The sequence below is a fragment of the Zonotrichia albicollis genome, chromosome 1 (genome assembly GCF_047830755.1).
Source record: "Zonotrichia albicollis isolate bZonAlb1 chromosome 1, bZonAlb1.hap1, whole genome shotgun sequence".
Taxonomy (NCBI): Eukaryota; Metazoa; Chordata; class Aves; order Passeriformes; family Passerellidae; genus Zonotrichia; species Zonotrichia albicollis.
The window spans coordinates 139,174,957-139,192,132 of NC_133819.1; the positions used below are offsets into that span (position 1 = coordinate 139,174,957).

The 17,176-nt window shown below is 37.2% G+C and overlaps 1 protein-coding gene and 1 long non-coding RNA gene across 7 annotated transcripts in view; one reads left to right on the plus strand and one right to left on the minus strand.

The window, feature by feature from the left end:
* TRPS1 (transcriptional repressor GATA binding 1) overlaps positions 1-17,176 on the plus strand; it is a 211,990-nt gene that overhangs the window by 156,835 nt on the left and 37,979 nt on the right. The gene's annotated exons all lie outside the window — the stretch shown is intronic.
* The window catches only part of LOC113460861 (uncharacterized), a 7,937-nt gene continuing 5,733 nt past the window's right edge, over positions 14,973-17,176 (minus strand). The window contains exon 3 of the long non-coding RNA XR_003382705.2: positions 14,973-16,789. This is a non-coding gene — a long non-coding RNA (uncharacterized LOC113460861). The remainder of the gene's footprint in view (positions 16,790-17,176) is intronic.

The window sequence follows — 17,176 nt, forward strand, 5'->3', positions numbered from 1 at the left end:
CTGAGAAAGCAATGTGGTTTTCAGGCCCACTGATGGAGCCACCAGTTACTCTGTGTATAACTCCTGATGCAAGGCTCCTCTGCCATTGTACAGAATGATGTAGGTCTGATGAAGTCAGTGAAGCTTCTCTGGTATGCTCTGATGACCTGATGACTTGCCTCTTCCATGCACAGAGGGAAGTCATTCCTTGTAAAACAGTCTTTTGAAAATTAGCATGGTCTTCTGGTCTTGAGTTTCACTTGAAGTCCCAGACAGCAACCCAGTCCACCCGTTTTCCAAGACTAACCATGCAAACTCTGTATTCACTTTAGTCCTCTGTTCAGACTCCTAGTGTGGGGTGAGAGGGAAATTCAGCTGCTGTGAATTTCTGGAGTTTTGTTATTTGGGCTAGGTAAGAGCTTTGAAATAATCAATTTATTTTATAGTAGTCATTGCTTTTAAAAATACTTGAACTACAGGGACTTTCAAATGAATAAGAATATAGGTGATCAAAAGAGGAAATGAGCTGTGTCCAAATGGTTTTCTTTTCAGCTGCCAACTGGGCGACCTGCTTGCATAAATAACTGTAAGATGGGGATGAGACAGGATAAGCACAAGGATGCCATCAATAATTTATGTTCTTAAGGAATTTTTCTACCATCGCACAGATAAGGTGTCCACTCACAGAGATGCTCAGAAGTTACTTTGCAGCAGTCAGGATGAGCTGCTGGGTGTGAGCTCAAGTCTGTGCTGCCTTCTCTACTTCCCATAGCATTCACTGTCAATTATCTTCTCACAAATCAGAATTTGATCTAAATCAAACTTTTAAAAACTCATTTTTTATTACCATGGCAATCATCTAGTTAAAACATTAAGCAAAAAATCTTTAAACATGCAATAAGACTTAAAAGTAATCTCCTTGGAGAAGGTGTAATGTGCTATTTGCTGCACTGTTTCTTATCTTCACCAGCTTATTAGCCCTTGCATCATAAGGCTGAAAAAATGCAGAAAGATCTATGCATGTGAAACAGCTAAAGGAAATGTGAGTCATGGGTGACTCCAAAATAGTATTTGAAATGGCCGAAAGCTTTGGAAAGAATTTATTTAGAAATAATTCTGCTAATACATCCTTGGTCTCCATTTTTATTACCAGGAGCATTTAAGCTCTAATCTTCAGGTTGTGGCGTAAGAGTCCTCTCTGTGTCAATCACTTATGGCGTAAAATACGGATTATGTCTTTAAGTGGGAATTACAGAACAATGGAATCTTTCAGGGGCTCATTCATTTTTGGGGAAATCTACAGAGGGAGTCCTAGGAACTGCTGTCAGAAAGCACTGTAATAATATTAACTCACACACACAGAATTGAACTAATCTCTAGATCTGGTGTTAGAGAAGAATCTTTCTGTAGAGGAGATTGGCAAGGCAGCTGGGTGTGGAGAAGCTTCATCCTCTTCTAGGACTAATCAATAAAGGGAGAATCTTCAGGCTCTGCCTGGGTGATGCAAGTAAAGTGTGGCAACTCAGCTTCTTCCCAAAACCTCCCCAGTCAGAGCTAGCCAGGTCCTGTAGGGCAACTGCTTCTTCCAACACATCAGTACTCTTTGTAAATAATTTACATTTTCCCACATGAAACTTCCTCCTTCCTCCTTGGACTGAGGAGGGACATGGTAAGGAAGAAGGAGTTTTTAGCTGCCTTCACACTAAGCTCATTTGTTGTGGAGGGAAATCTCTGTGGTCTGCCAAAAAGCACATCTAAGTGTTCAGTAGTGAGGGACCTTATGATGAGCATTATGTAAGATAGACAGCCACTTAAATAGTTCCTTGCTACTTTAATTTGTAGTTATTATTTTCATGTGTTCTCTCTTTGGTAGAGAAAGTTTCAATTTTACCACTATTTGCACAAGCCAGAGATAGGCAAAATTTAAGACTAGCTAAGTTAAGTGTAACTTCAGGTGTTTCTGCTGGAACGTTGCCATAGAAGAACTGATGCTGTAACTGCTGCCAGTTTTGTTGTGTTTGTGTTAAAACAACACAAGATGAGTATGTGGGAAAGGAGGATGTAAACATACATACAGGAGGAAGAACATTCTCACAGTCTCATGGATCTTTAAAGGCCAGTCTTGTGATATACCCAATGTTCTCCTGACTAACTCATTTTTAAGGAAGAAAGTTCCTTGGGTCTTCTTAAAAAAGGCACATCTGATGAAGCTGCAGAGATGGAAAGTGGCAAACCTTTCAGTTTCTCCCTGACAGATCCTGAGTTACCTATTGGCACACCTGATTCCTCTTTGGAAGGTGTAACTGCTGTCTTGCCCAAAATAATATGCATAAAAATCTGCAAAACAGTCTCATGCCAATTTCTCTTTCACCTTGATGGAGCCTCCCTTGGCTGTAAGGGATTTGAAATAGCTACTTTAGAATAGTCACTTTTTTTGTGCAATGGAAAATAAAGAACAGCGCCCAAAGGGTTGAGTTGACCAAGCAAAGTCCTTAAATCATGATGTTGAAATCAGAGGGAGTGGTGAAGTAGCAAAGTTTTCTCTTTGGTATACTAAATGGATCAGGCCCCAAGTTCAAGTAAACCCTTGATTGTAGCATCTTGGGTAAAGTTTGAAAATACTGTCTGCTATTATGCCAGCAGATTTCTACAGATGAGAGCAGCAGCAGTAACCTGTGCCCTGAACAAATGAATCATTGTCTGAAGGGTATCACTGAGGAATCTAAAAAGGAAAATGATAATAGTAGTAATAAGAACGACAATAATAATGAAGAGTTATTCTATTTTAAGCAGAATATTGCCATCAGATAGTTTAGAAATGTTAACACTGAGATCAAATGTTTAATGAAAACATATAGCTATTATTTTGAGCTTAGCTTATATAAACTATCTTTTTGATCTGACATATTTCACCTGTAAATGGAACTATGTTTTTTCTTTACATAATCTGTTGATTTCTTTTGATTTGAGAGGAGTTGGACTATTTTATTGGTTAATCTATTTTGAATTGGTAGGGTTCTTGATTTCAGGTTTATTCTGGTGGCTTTCTTGTGATCAGGTATTTGTAACCTTAGTAGAAAGCTTAGAATAATAAATGGAGAAAACATGTTCAGTTTTTTAAAATAGCCCAATGAGCTGTTATTGATCTATAAAGGATTTACTGCTTTGTTCTGAGGGTTTTGTGATTCATGTAAGTGGAAAGTAGCTCTTAATGTTTAACACAACATAACAGGTATGCACATGTATGGCTGAGCAGACAATCTGTCTTTGCCAAGATTATAGTTTGTCAATCATTCAGCACGAAAGAGATCTTTGGTAATTTGATTATTCCTCCAACCCTTTAACACAAAGCACATTTCAGGTTTGTTTCCTGTTAAGACTGTGTCTTTCTCATGTTATTTGTCCATCTATGTAACTTTTTGAAAGTGTGTTACCATTTAGACTTGATGGAAGAATTCTTTTGAGGAAAAATTTTTGTAAGCAAAGAAAAAAAAATTCAAAATCAAAATAGGGGTCAAGTTTCAAGACTTCAGAAGGGTGAAGCCCTGAGTGTCAACAAGTATTAAAGAAAACTTAATTTCCCTAAGAAGAAGAACAAAGAAAAATTACAGAAATTCTTTGACATATGATGGAAAAAGTTTATCCTCGTAGTTGTCATTTTAATTCCAGATTTCATCTCCATGTCTCACCAGAAGTAAACTAACTGCAAAGCAGATATATTTAGAAATAACTTCTTTCACTATATCCTATGTATGGATGTAATACTTATTTCATGAACCAGAATGTTTTTCCAGTTGACTGTATGTGATTTAAGGAGAACTGTGATCCAGAGGAAACCTTGTGAGTGTTGTATGTCTCGTTAAGAAGGCTAGGTCCTACCTGAGTTAGTTTTTTTACAGAAGTACACAAATCAGAGAAGAAAACTATTTCAACTTGTGTATTTGACATTTATAAGAAGTATTTTTAGGCTTCTTAGAGCTAACTGATTTGCCATATACTTGCATTAAAATTTAGATTTGTAAAGTACCAGCATCATACAGAGTTGAGAGTGACTTAACTGACAAATCTCAAAAAAAGTTGCTGTAAGTGGGAAATGACATTTGATTAGAAATGTTTAGAGGAAAAATGCACAAATACTAATTAAAAGTCCGAAAGCACTGTGATGGTTTAACCCCAGCCGGCAACTCAACCTCACACAGCCACTTGCTTACTCCCCATATCCCCTGTGTCAGGCTGGGGGAGAGAATCAGAAGGGTAAAAGTGGGAGAACTTGTGAGTTGGGATAACGAGCAGGTAAAGCAGAAGCCACGTGCACAAGCAAAGCAAATCAAGGAATTCATTCACCCCTTCCCATGGGCAGCCAGGTGTTCAGCCATCCCCAGGAAAGAAGGGCTCTGTCAGTCTAACAATGGCTTGGGAAGATGAATCACATCACTCCACATATCCCTAAATGCCTGGGGGATATTTATAGTTAAGCCTTTCTACCTTGTAGGAAAAAGAAAACTTCAGAGATTATTTCATTTCCATAAATAGGATGTTCCCGAGTACAAAATGCAAAGTCCTAATAAACATCTTTTTTCAAGCATGGGGAAAACTCCTGACTAGAAGCTGAATTCTTATAAATTCAAATTAGAAAAGATCAGCTTTGAGAGACTGCCAGTGGGGTCTCTTGATTTTTTCAGATCAGAATGGGATGTCTTTCTATAGGACTGCTTTAGCCCAACACAAGTTTTAATTAAATACAATTTACTGGGTTCCATCCAGTTGCAAGGACTTGAAATTTAGTCCTTTCCAACTATAAATTTGACATTTCCAAAAATGAGTAATGAAATCTTAGTCTCACTCAAATCAGCATCAGTATTTCTTAGTTTCTCTTCTCCTTCCAAACTGGTGGAAAGGTAAAACTAACTTTTGATTCTTTTTCCTGTGATTTCTCGTCTCAGGAGGTAGCAGCCCCCCCAGTTCTTTGCATAACGTACTATTCCATATTACTTGACTGAATTTTCTTGGCTCCAAGACAGATGAGTCTTACCTTAGTGCATATTAACAGGTTAATGCTGTCATCAGCGCTTTACTGAGCTAATGCTAAAAATAATCCAGGACTGGCAAAAAGAGGTATCCACTTCAGTTCAATTGACTTAATATCATTATCAAGGTGGCCATCTAACTCTTTCATATTCTGAATCTTTATTCTCCTTTCAGGTACAGCTGCTGCATAATCATAAGGCCAAATGTTTGCCAATTTAAATCTATTGATTAGACTGTTAATACTCTCTGCTGGGTTAATGGTTGGACTTGAGGACCTTAGAGGTATTTTCCAACCTAGAAAATTCTGTGATTCTGTGATCCTGAGATATCTTCTGCAGTAGAGATGAGTTCTAAGGAAGAAAGCAGCATGTGAAGCAGAGAGCTGGTAAAGGTACTTGATCATTTCTCTCTTCTTTGAAAACTTAAAGCCGAGGTCTCTCTGATCTCAGGGATGTGACTCTCTCCTGCACACTCTGCACTTGCTGAGAACACAATCTGCCTGTTGCTGCTGGTGGGGTTGCCTCCCTGGAAATGAGGCGGTGTGGGATCAGCCAGAGCTGCAGAGCAGGACTGAAACTGGACAGTCCCAATACACTGGTTTCTTCAAGTTAAAAATCTGTATGCATGTATTAGAATCACAGAATGTTTAGGGTTGGAATGGACCTTAAAGGTCATCCAGTCCCAGCCCCGCTGCCATGGGCAGGGGACACCTCCCACCAGACCAGGTGGCTCCAAGCCATATCCAACCTGGTGTCCAACTAACGTGTTTAAGGCCAAGTGACTTGTGCAGGAAAATATAACATTTCCTGGTTACAAGTTTGTACATCAATTTTATTTGTGCTAAGCAAGTTTTAAGGTTTTTTTAATCTTTCAGTATTTCATCTTTCTGCTGCTTTTGTTTTTCCTTTGAGCTATAGTCATGCACTTTGCCCCAGACAGGTCTCTAAAACAAAAGAGTAATGAATCCTTCTTTCTAGTTTCAGCTTGCAGCCAGTTCATTGAGATAGATTATATTTCTAAACTCTGGGTGTGAGGTACATGGTCTCAAATGACACATCATGAGAAATATTTTAGCAAATGATGGTTTATTATCCTCTGTCCTTTGAACTGCAACATCATTAAAAAAAGGGGGAAAACCCACATTAATTTAAATACAAAGAATATGGTAGATGATTCTTCTCCTCTATCCAAGGCTGGTGGTTCAAAGGAGTGATGTCTTCTTTGATTTCTTCTCCATTATATTTCTGTATCAGTACACAGAATTTTGAATAGAGTTGCCTCAATTGACGTATTTTTTGTGGTTTTATTTTGGTTCCTGGATTGCAGTGTGAAACAAAGTATATATACAAAGCAGATTTTCTGTCCTATCACACTGTGCGATTTGTACAACCCTGAAAATTGAGCTAAATCCTCTGGGTGTGAAATAAGAAGAAACAGCTCATTCCCTTCTGCTCCTCAAAACCACATGAACTTAAATATTAATGAAACTTTTATGAATCACACATAACACATACTGCCCCTTTGTGCTGGAAGAGGCCCCAGCTTTTATGGTTGGTACTGTACAGCCAGGAGAATAGAAAGCAGAGTCATAAAACAGTAATTAATACACATCTGAACTGAGCTGTTTTATTGTGTAGATGCTAATTAAGAATGATAGATCCCAGTGACTGAGTGGCACATAATACATTTGGTCAGCATAAGTGAAAGGTCAGTTATCATTTTGACTGCTTTAAGTGAAAATGTTTTCCCTTATGCCAGTGATTTCAGGAACCACAAATGTCAAAGTGAAATGCCTTATGCCTTCTCTTTCTAGAGTGTGGATTTTTAGTGACATAACAGGAGCACTTGCTTTGTGAAAGCTTTTGATTTGCTGTTGGGTTTCTGACCAAACAATCAGGAGGGAAAAGAAAATTGAAAAAATTAAAAAGTAAATATCAAACCTTGGTGTTGCAAGTGCGTTCTCTTCAGGGTGGTTCTCTGAGACGCTGTAAAATGGACTGACTTTCCAAATGGGGCAACCCCTGCTGCCAAAAAATGAATCAATGAGACTGGACACTTCAAAGTTCTCTTTTGGAAAATCTCATCCACTTGATCAAAACGTTCCTTAATGGGTTTAGAATATTTCTAAGTTATTAATTTTCAGAAAAATGGGAAAGGGTAGTTTTAAGTCCAAAACTTGAGATTAATTCAGACATTGCTGCTTTTTACAGCAAGAGAAAAGTCAGAAAGGGAGCTCATGTTCTGGCAGTAGGAATGTTAGACATCTCACAGATGCTCGTACCAGTGCTACATGTTTAACTTCACTTGTCATCTCGGTATTCTTCTTCGCTTAGACACCTTCTAGTTTTCTTCAGTACTGTATAACCATGATTAAAGTCAATAGAAAAAATCCTGTCCTGAGTCTGTTAAGAAGACCCTTAGATACTTTAAAAGGGTGCATGCTGAGACAAAAGCATGACATGATTTTTTTGTAAAAAAAGTCAATATTACTTTTAAAGTATTGCTTTATTAAATATAATTTGATATTTTGATCTCATATATATGTCATTTTTTCCTTAAGGATGATCTACTACAATTAAAAAAGAAAACAAAGGGAAAAGTAGGTAAGAAAGGAAGACTTTTAGTTCAGTTCTGTGATGTGTTTTGCGCAGTACCAAAACCTCTAGAGTTATAACTGGGGACTGCAGTTAACATTGTAGTTCACAGAGCAGCTGAGTATTTTAAAAAAAAACAAGCACGAATTGACCATGAGGTGCTATTATACCTCCTGCAGATCCTGTTGCAGTGCAAGAAAGGAATGATGCCGTATTAAAAACAAATAAATAGCAACAGGACTGCTAGTAGCAGTTCCTGGTTTTACATACTAGTGTTACTACTATTGAGTGTTTTAAAGAATAACATCTCCTTGCACAGGAAATTGATACTTGATACTGCTTCTGATAATGTCAGAGTGGGTGTTTGAGTAAATGGGTTTAGCATGCTATAAAGTGAGTGACTAAGTGAAATTTCTTAGGTAAATGGGTATGATCAGTAATGCTGATCACTAGAGCAAAAGAATACGCAGCAAATGGGAAAGTAAGCACAGTAACAGAGGCAGGGATTTCACCTAAAAGTTGGTGATGGACAGAAATACCCAGCACAGATCAGAGAGTGAGTTCCTCAGTGAAAAGGACTAATACCTGATGTAAATGGCATCTAAATAAAGCCTTTGACCTTGCTAAAAATGAAGAATAAAAATGAATGGGCTTTCAGCTCTTGGAAGAAGGCAGGGAGTGGGCAGGCACAGAGCTCAGGGCAGTCCGGGCAGTGCTCCCGCCGCTCGCCGGGATGTGGTGCATGAGAGCCAGCGATGGAGCCTGGCTTGTGTGCGCAACAGGGACATTGCAACGAGCAGCTCATCGTGTGTTAGTGTAATGCTAACTCACTGGGGCAGCTCTGGGCACACTCCTCAGAAGCCACTAATGACATTGCAGTTGTGTAACTTGAACAGTCTCTGTTCTAGCTCAGACTGCCAAGAATACTGCAACCCAAAAAGCCTGTTACGCAACTGCGAGAGAGAAACTTGTGCTGCTGCAGACAGCCACATCTTGACAATTAGATTTTTGTCCAGACTGGCTTTTCGGGTCATTTTTTATTTTAACAGGACTGTGGTTTTCCCATATAGACTTCTTCAGTGTAGCAAAGCGATTTATTTTACCAGGAAGCTGAGCACAGTATTACGGTATAACGGCATCTGTAATTCACCTTCTATTTATCTGCACCTTTCTGAGTAATGAAGCTGTTGACAGCTTTCCAGAAGGTCTAAGATCCACTGCAAAATTATAATCAAGCTAGGTGCTCTTTGGAGAAGAGAAGAAAGAAATTTTTCTGTACCGCGTGTTTGTGTGGACCTATAACAGGAAGAAGACACTGAAGAGAACTCATGTATCGCTTGCTTCAGTCCTGTGCAATCACAGGATGTCATATTGTCCTTTTAAGAATTAGATCACGTTCTATTTTAAAATGCATAGAACTTTTTTCTCTCCCCCTCTGCTGCTATTTTTGTGGAAAGAGTGTTCCAGAAGTCTGCTTGCTATAAAAACCATCTTCTCCTTTCTGCCCTCAATTTATGCTTGACCATAATTGATGAAAGACTAGACAAATTACATCATTAATTGTTTATTCTCATTTGTGGTATGCCGTTTATGTGACTGTCATCTTAGTAAACTTCAGTTGTTGAATTACTGACTTTAAAAGACTGAGAAGAATATGTGAGATCTTGAAATTTGAATGGAAATTTGTTGATATCCAAGGGATATTTTGGGTTGGTTTTTTGGATGCTGGTAATGCTCAATTTCAGAAACTGAGTAACCTTTCTCTTTCTTGAGATGAAGATGAGGTCCTTGTCAACACGGGAGAGCACTCACTGAACTGCTAACTGTGCTTGGTAATTTACCTGCAGGCACCATAAAATCCATTATGTCTTCAAATATTGATCTTACATTTGATTTGGAGTGTAAGATATCACTTGAACTATTGAGGAAAGTTGTAGGTTTTCTCTGGGAATTAACTATGAGTAATTAAAAGAGATTTTCTGGTTCAAAAGGAGACAGCAGAAGACTGCTCAAAGGGAGGCGATTGAAAGGGAGGGAGGTTATTAGTGACATCCACAAAGCATAGTCTAGGGACCAATTTTTTAAACGTCTGCAGCACAAAAAGAAGAGCCCAGCTATTCATTTGGGAAATGAGGATGACAATTTCTGCATAACGTGGCTGGTTACAGCAGTTGTTAGACAGAAGTAGCTCCTGGAGCAAACCCAAAGAAGTAGCATTCTTGAACCAGATGCTGAGCTCCAGAGTCAGGCTCTTGCTTTCTTCTTCTCTCCCTTGATTTTTGAATTTATTACTGAAAAATGGTCTTTTCTCAAACAAAGCTTGACTCTGGGTAAAGATCTAGAATCTACCTCATTTTTTGTGCAGGTGTTGTACCAGCTAAGCTAGAGGAAAGTATTTCCATGTATGTTTCCAAGTCAATGTGTCCCCAGTTGCTCTGAAATTTTTCTGCGCTCACTGTTCTGATTATTTTCTTAAGAGACATTTCAGTGTATTTTGCCTATTTTCCAGGTTCCTGCTGAGCTTATGTAGGAAACAGACAGAGAGTTCTTGAGGCACAGGGAACTCTACTGACTCTGAGGGAGAACTTCATGTAGCTTAGAAGCTTTCAGGTGAAAGTGAAAGCTGCTTTCAGGGTTAATGGCTGCTAAGCATGGCTAATGTAGCTCACAGTTTTGAGTTCAGCACCTCAGGACAAACTAAATCCTGGTTTAGATACCTAAAGTCTACTTTGGATCTGGACCAAATGCTTTATGTTTGGAGAAATGTTGTGGAGAATATAGGTGCTTCTGAGTTCAGCATGCAGATTCTTAAACTTGATTAGAATGAAAAAAGCAAGAATCTTATGTATAAATTAGTGTTAAAACATATTCAGAATGAGATCTAAGCCTAAAAAAATCAAGGAAATCCTGGGGTAGGACTATTACATCAATCTTTCTGTCTTCCTCCACCATACTCAAACTCCCTTTCTCCCAACAAATATGAATGTCTCTGTATCTGCCACTGGGGTTTATTATCTTCACGTGGAACAGTTTACTATCATTATTATCATATACCAATATATACAGTTAAAAAGATGTTGTTTCTGTTATGTTTTTGACTGATCAGAGCCTGATTAGTTAACGTTCTGAGCCTGCTGTGAACCTTGCTTAGTTTTCAGTAACATGTCTGGAGACCACTGGCCTTGATGCTGTGGGTTGCTGTAGCTGTACTGCTTCTCATGCTCTTTCATTTTTCTTGCCATTTGGAACATGTATTATTTTAGATGAGATAGTTTGGGGTAGTTTAATTTTTTTAATATAATATTGTGAAAACACTTAAATCTTGGTTATTGCTTCCAGCATCCCAAAATAGCATTCTAAATAGATACTATAATACTGTACTTTATTTTCTATTATTTATCTAACAAGCCACCCATGGTTTGTAAATTCCATCAAACAATGTCTGCATTGTGAAAAAGAATAACTATTGGTGTCTGTTTTAAAAGTTATTCTGTTTGCTTAGTGGGGCTACATATACATTTGAAAACAGCCAACCAAGTTAGGATGAGCTAATGCTTTTTAGTGCTTCTTTTCTTCATCTTCCAAACTGTTCTTTCCCTCTAAAATACAGAAGTATTTCTAGAAAGATGAGGAGCTTTGTCCTGAGTAGGAATCTTGGCCTCTGAACACCAAACACTCATCTCAGCATTTTGTTACAGGAAACAGCAATTTTCTGTGTGGGACTGGCGAAAGAGGATAAATCATAAATAAATTAACACCTTTCAGTTTTTTACACATTTGTGTGCCCTATGCATATTTGATGTAAATATATAAATTATCGTTGTGAGACTAGATCCAAAAAAATCAAAGAGCAGTTAAGAATCTCTCTTTTCAAAAGTATTGACAGGTGAGGACCTGAGTATCTGTTTCTTAAATACAGAGTAAACAAACATTTTAATGTCTGGCCTGTGACTTTCAAAATGAAGCATATTAAAGAAGTTGATGTTTTTCAACTATGTAGTCATTGCAATATTTTAGCATTTGAAACTACTTTAATGACTATCAATTGTGTAGCATGTTGCACTTTACTAGACTCACAAGAACTAAATATAACACTCAGATTCCCAGGAACTCATAAAAGATCCTTATTTTGTGCAGAAGAAGGCATTTTTAAAGTGTCTTAAAGCACAAATGTTTGACTTGTAGTTCTGTGTGTGATAAGTTATTACTACTATGTGTGCACAGTTACTAGATCTGTGCATGGTATCACAGCAATATAGATCCCCATTGTTAAGTACTTTCCATGCATTTAAAATAGGATTAATGGATTGTTTGCACGGCAGGTTCTATTTCCAATTTGGAGTTTAAATCTGCAGGTATGTGCTGTTTACAGCTGAGGCAGTCACTTGTTGATCTTTGCAAGAATTTACATTTAAATTTATCAATACTGGAAATGTTTAACTTGCAAATGACTCAGGTCTTTACAGTAGTGTTTAAAAATGAGGTAGGTAGTTTTTATGTTTGTATTATTATTAAAAATATTATGCATTTTAGGAGTGTTTGCCACTTCGGCAATAAGGAATGTATGTGTAAAGTTGACACTGTTGTTCAAAGCAAAAGAAAGCAGAGTCCCATCTTTTTTATTTGTCTCATACAGGCTCCTACACAGTAGCAGGAGAAGCAATGTATATTTACAAATAGAGAAAAAAGGAATATGAAAACTCAGATTTAATATTTGATAGTTTATTCAACCCCGTTATCACCATGGGATTAATGTAATCAAAATGACTGTCCCACCATAAGAGTTTGTGGACTAGAAGTGATTAGGTACATTCTGAAATTTATGTTTGTGTTTATATTTTAGTTAGTGGTTTAGGCTATGAAATTTTGGCCCTGGGGTTAAACCTAAAAGTTTTCAAACCAAGAAATCCATGGCTAAAAAATGTTTGGTGGGAGGGAATAACGTAATTACACACAGGTTTTTGATAAACAGCCTAAATTGTACTTCAAAGGACAGATGTGTCCTTAATAATCTGAACCATTTGCATTTTCAGATTAAACCCTTCTTGATTGCATTGTACTTGATACATATACTTAAATCTATATGTTAAATGTTACACTTTGATATAGAGCATATTGTTTGACTTTGTTCTTATGATCTGACAAGCTTCATTATATAATAAACTAGTTTAAATAAATCTTAAAGACATAAAAGTGTTCTTGACACTAAAAAAAAATTTGAAGCACATAAATGATATATTGGTTAGATGTTCCAGAGAGAGTCAAAGCTTTTTTTCATTCAGATCTTTGAACATGTGTTTTGAATAAAGCTGTAAGGCATTTTCCAGTAACCAGTGTTGTATTACAAAAATGAGTAAAGTAAAACAAAAGGAAAACATGTTTCAACATTTTATTCAGTATTGTCACACATTGTTGCACATTTCCAGCTGGAAGTAAATGTGACATTTGTAATGCTAATTTTTCAAACCTAACCTTTTATAACATATAAAATATTACTTGGGATGGTGTGCCCTTGTGAAAAGAGCAGGAGTAATGAAGTACTCGATCAGGGTTCAATTGGATTCCTAATGGCTTGAGTGCAATTACACTGCCAGTTGGTTGCAATCAATCAAAACCATTTTTGAATTGTTCTCTTAAACTGTATCTAGTGTTAATTGCTGATAAGCAGGTTACAGAGCACTTGACCTGATATAGTAGCAGTGCGTGTGTCTCACAAAAAACAAGTGATGCTGCTTGTTCGCCCCACATGGGAAAGACCCCCTGATTTGTTAATACAGAAGAACACACTGTGGCTTTGCTCCATAGTATGTGTGATGGAAAAATGTGAATGTAAGAGTAATGCAGCAGCATGTAAGGAAAATGCAGTATGTAATTTTAGTGTTAGGTATGTAATACTGTTAATTGTGGGCTACAGATATATTAACTAACTAAAAAAAAAATAACTCATTGAGTTGCTCCCCATTTTCATCTATCATAATGACAAATTGCCAGGCTGTGTTGACTCAGAGAGGGAAAGCAGAGGAGAAGCAAGAAGGGAAAAAGCACATGCAAGCAATTCGGATATTAAAAAAATGGCAAATTAAAAAAAAAAAAAAAGAGAAAAAAATTTTACAATTAAGCTATAATGGAATTTATGGAAAGATGGATATAATTTATTTTGGTTTTATTTGTCCAGGGCCATAACATGTTAGCCTGGGAATATAATCTAAACCATACCGCATTCAATGTTGCTAATGGGACATTTATGCTAATGAGACTTATTACCGTACTTCAGGATAGGAAAAATATGCTCTTATGTTTCATTGCAAGTCATTCCTCTGAAAATGAAAGCTAATTAAATATTTTTTACTGTTAGTTTAAGTACACCTGTAGACCTTTAATCCATGTTGAAAACTGTAGAAATCAGCAAATGTGGTACTTGAAGCAAGGCTGACAGTCCCAGGAGACTCAGTACCTCTTCACTAGCCAGTACCAAATTTCTACCTCACTACACCTCAGCAGGTGACATTTTGCTATGAGTGTGCAGTACAAAAGTGTTTCACTATTTGTGTTTGATCCCACTATTCCCCCCCTGACTCTGGTAGTGTAAATGCTGTGCAATTGTAGCAAGACAAGGTGGGTGCCCATGTGCTTTTTTTACAAGCTGGGTTAATGCTTACATTTAAAAGTTGTTCCAGTTAAAGTCAGCAACAATAATTACATTCATCTCACTCCAAGAATATCTGCTTGTTTCCTGAACAAGTTATTTATTAAATATATTTAATGATGAAAAATCAGTAAGGATTCACTCTGTAACTGTACTCCTTAAACACATCCCAAGCATCACCAGGTAAGTTTGTTGCTTAAAATATTGGCTTCTTCAATATTTAGCCTGCACCTCTACTTCAGATTCTCAGCTTGGCAGGTGTATAGATCAAGTCCTCATTTTTTCAGAAACTAAAACAAGCACAGTTTCATTGCACAGTGAAAACTTGCAGCTAGAAAAGGAAAAGCAGAAAGGAGGATTTTTTTTTTTTTTTTAAAAACCAAAACCAGTTAAGGACAAAACATACTTCCAGATGGTCTCTCTTATATTGTACTGCTTTATATACAGGGCCATCTGTAACTCTTTAGTTAATTTCCACTGGTCTAATTCTGTACTTGCATGTATGTTTCTAGAATAGATTTGACCAAAATATGGGGCTTTTATGTACTGTTTGTGGGATATTTTCAGAGTAATATATAACAGACCTTGGCTGCTCTGCCCTTTGTGTAGATACAGAATGCCAAAGGGTAGGGGAATGGCCTCCTCTCATATCTTACCCGATTCTTTGGAGGCTTCTTAAGTCAAATGAGTGCAACAAGAAGTTTGTCACGTGTACATACAGTGGGAAGCTCTGCATGCTCATTTGAATCCCCAGTATTTGTAATGAACATGCTTTATATGAGTGTTTAAAACCTCTATCCATTTACTGCATTTAAAAATACCTCTACTCTCTTTTCCCAAAGAGAGTCATTTAGAGCTTTCAAGATAATGGTGGGAAAATTTTGTGCAGAGGCATTGATGTAATGACATCAGCATTTTTTCTCTTCATGTGCCAGTTTTCAAAAGACTTGAAATTGCAGAGTGAATTTTTGGTCCATTCATTTTTACTTGACTATGTTGAAAAAAAGGGAGCAAGCATGAAAACATCAACTTGTTTGAAGTGTTTGTCAGTCATATTTTATTTTTAAAATGTCTTCTCACTTCATATAACTTAGATTGTAAAGTAAAAAACAAGTAAGAAATATATCAAAGTAATCCAGTCTGTTAAAATGGCCTTAATGTAGACAATGCTTTCTGCATTTGAAATATTTTTGAATATTTGTTCTCTATAAGCTATATAGAGCAAAGTAATTAGTTCTGTTACCTCATATATTCAGATTTCACTATCAAACTTTTATTTCTTACTGTGTTTTTAAATGTATTTTACTTGTAATGGCTTCCTTTCTTGAATTTAGGAACTTTATGCAGTTCTCTGTCTGAGCCTTAGACATGCAAAGAAATAGGTAACCTTTTTGTCTCTGACATCATTTTTCTTTCTTCTTTTTGTGAGACTAACATTTAAAAGAACAGTAACATTGCAGTTGACTCTGTCTCCTTGTAGGTCTTTCATAACGGGTGCTTTCAGGCAATGAAAACCACAGAGCATATGGATCAAAAAGAATGGGATTCAGGTGATGAAAGCAATTGTTTCTTGTTGCCTGTCTTGATTTTCTTTTTAGTTTGTGCCGAAAGGTTGAGGTTGAAGTCAGATGATAAATTTCCAAGGTCCTTGGATGGTTTAACCATCCTCATGTTCTTGGAAAATATAGCTGAATCCATTTTCATACTAGTTTCAGCTGGAGATTTTAGTTTTTCTTGCTGGGAAATCCCGTAATTTCTTTCCATGTAAATAGTGATAGTGAACAACAAATGTTGCTCTGATCTTCTCACTTGGATTTAAGGGGTTTTCCTCATTAACTAAGTTTGGGAATAACAAAAATCTGATGTGTCTGTTGCCAGAGGATGATTGTTACATATATTCCAGTTTATGGCAAACACTGCTGGTCAGAAATAAGTGTCTGTGCCTGAAAAATAGTTCTAACCTCACTGTGGACCTAGATACCTTCAATGGAAGACAGCAGTCGCAACACATTGGGCCATCCTAGTGCTGCTGTGCTACTTTGGTGTTTCATCTACCTGACAATATATCAAGTGGAAAGGGTTGTTTGCTTTTTTAATTCAGCAGTTTCTGTAAAGTGCTCTCTGCAATCCACTACTGCTCTGCTGTTTTAAAACTAATTACAGAAGTGTAGGCATCAGCTATCATGAAGAGGGAGGATAGGGAGAGTTGGTAGGGGGCTCTGGAAAGAGTGGTGAGCATGGCTTTAGCTGGGACATTTTTCTGGCTGCCAGAGTAAGAGAGCAGGTGTTGGCATTTATGTTCCATCTGTGTAAATTGACAGTGGGTATCTGTTTGGTTAGTTGTTCATATGATCTAATTCTGTGCAACATTTGAGCACCTACATGATGCAAAGCACAGAGGGGCAGGCCACTCCTGCAGTCCTGTGGGATGATGTTGCCCTTGGCTGCTGCTGAATCTGTCTTACCAGGAAGTCAGTAAGGATGCCAGCATGTTCCTCTTTTTCTCTTCACTGTGTTGTTCTTCATGCTTTTCTTCCTACCTCTCAAAAGAAAGAAATAAATATCTGTGTTGGCTGCAGCCCTGTAACAACTTTCCCTCAAAGTGATAGGCAATATAAATGGCAAAATGATATTGTTCAGAATTACGCATCTCAGACAGGCTGCTATAAATTCACCGACATTGTAATCACAGATACTGAAAATAGAAGGATAAACTTTCTTTCCAAATGAGGAGTTTGCTGTGTTTTTTCTGCTCTTCTTAAGTTAGTTGTCTTACAGTCATCAGGGTGTTATTTGAGAGCCTCCAACTATCAATTAAATGTGACTTTCAGTCTCTTCTAGAACCTTATGGTATTTTATTAAAACATTCAGTCTGTCTTCTTCAGCTTATTTTATTTCAGGATTTCATAATTTTGGAAAATAGGCAGTC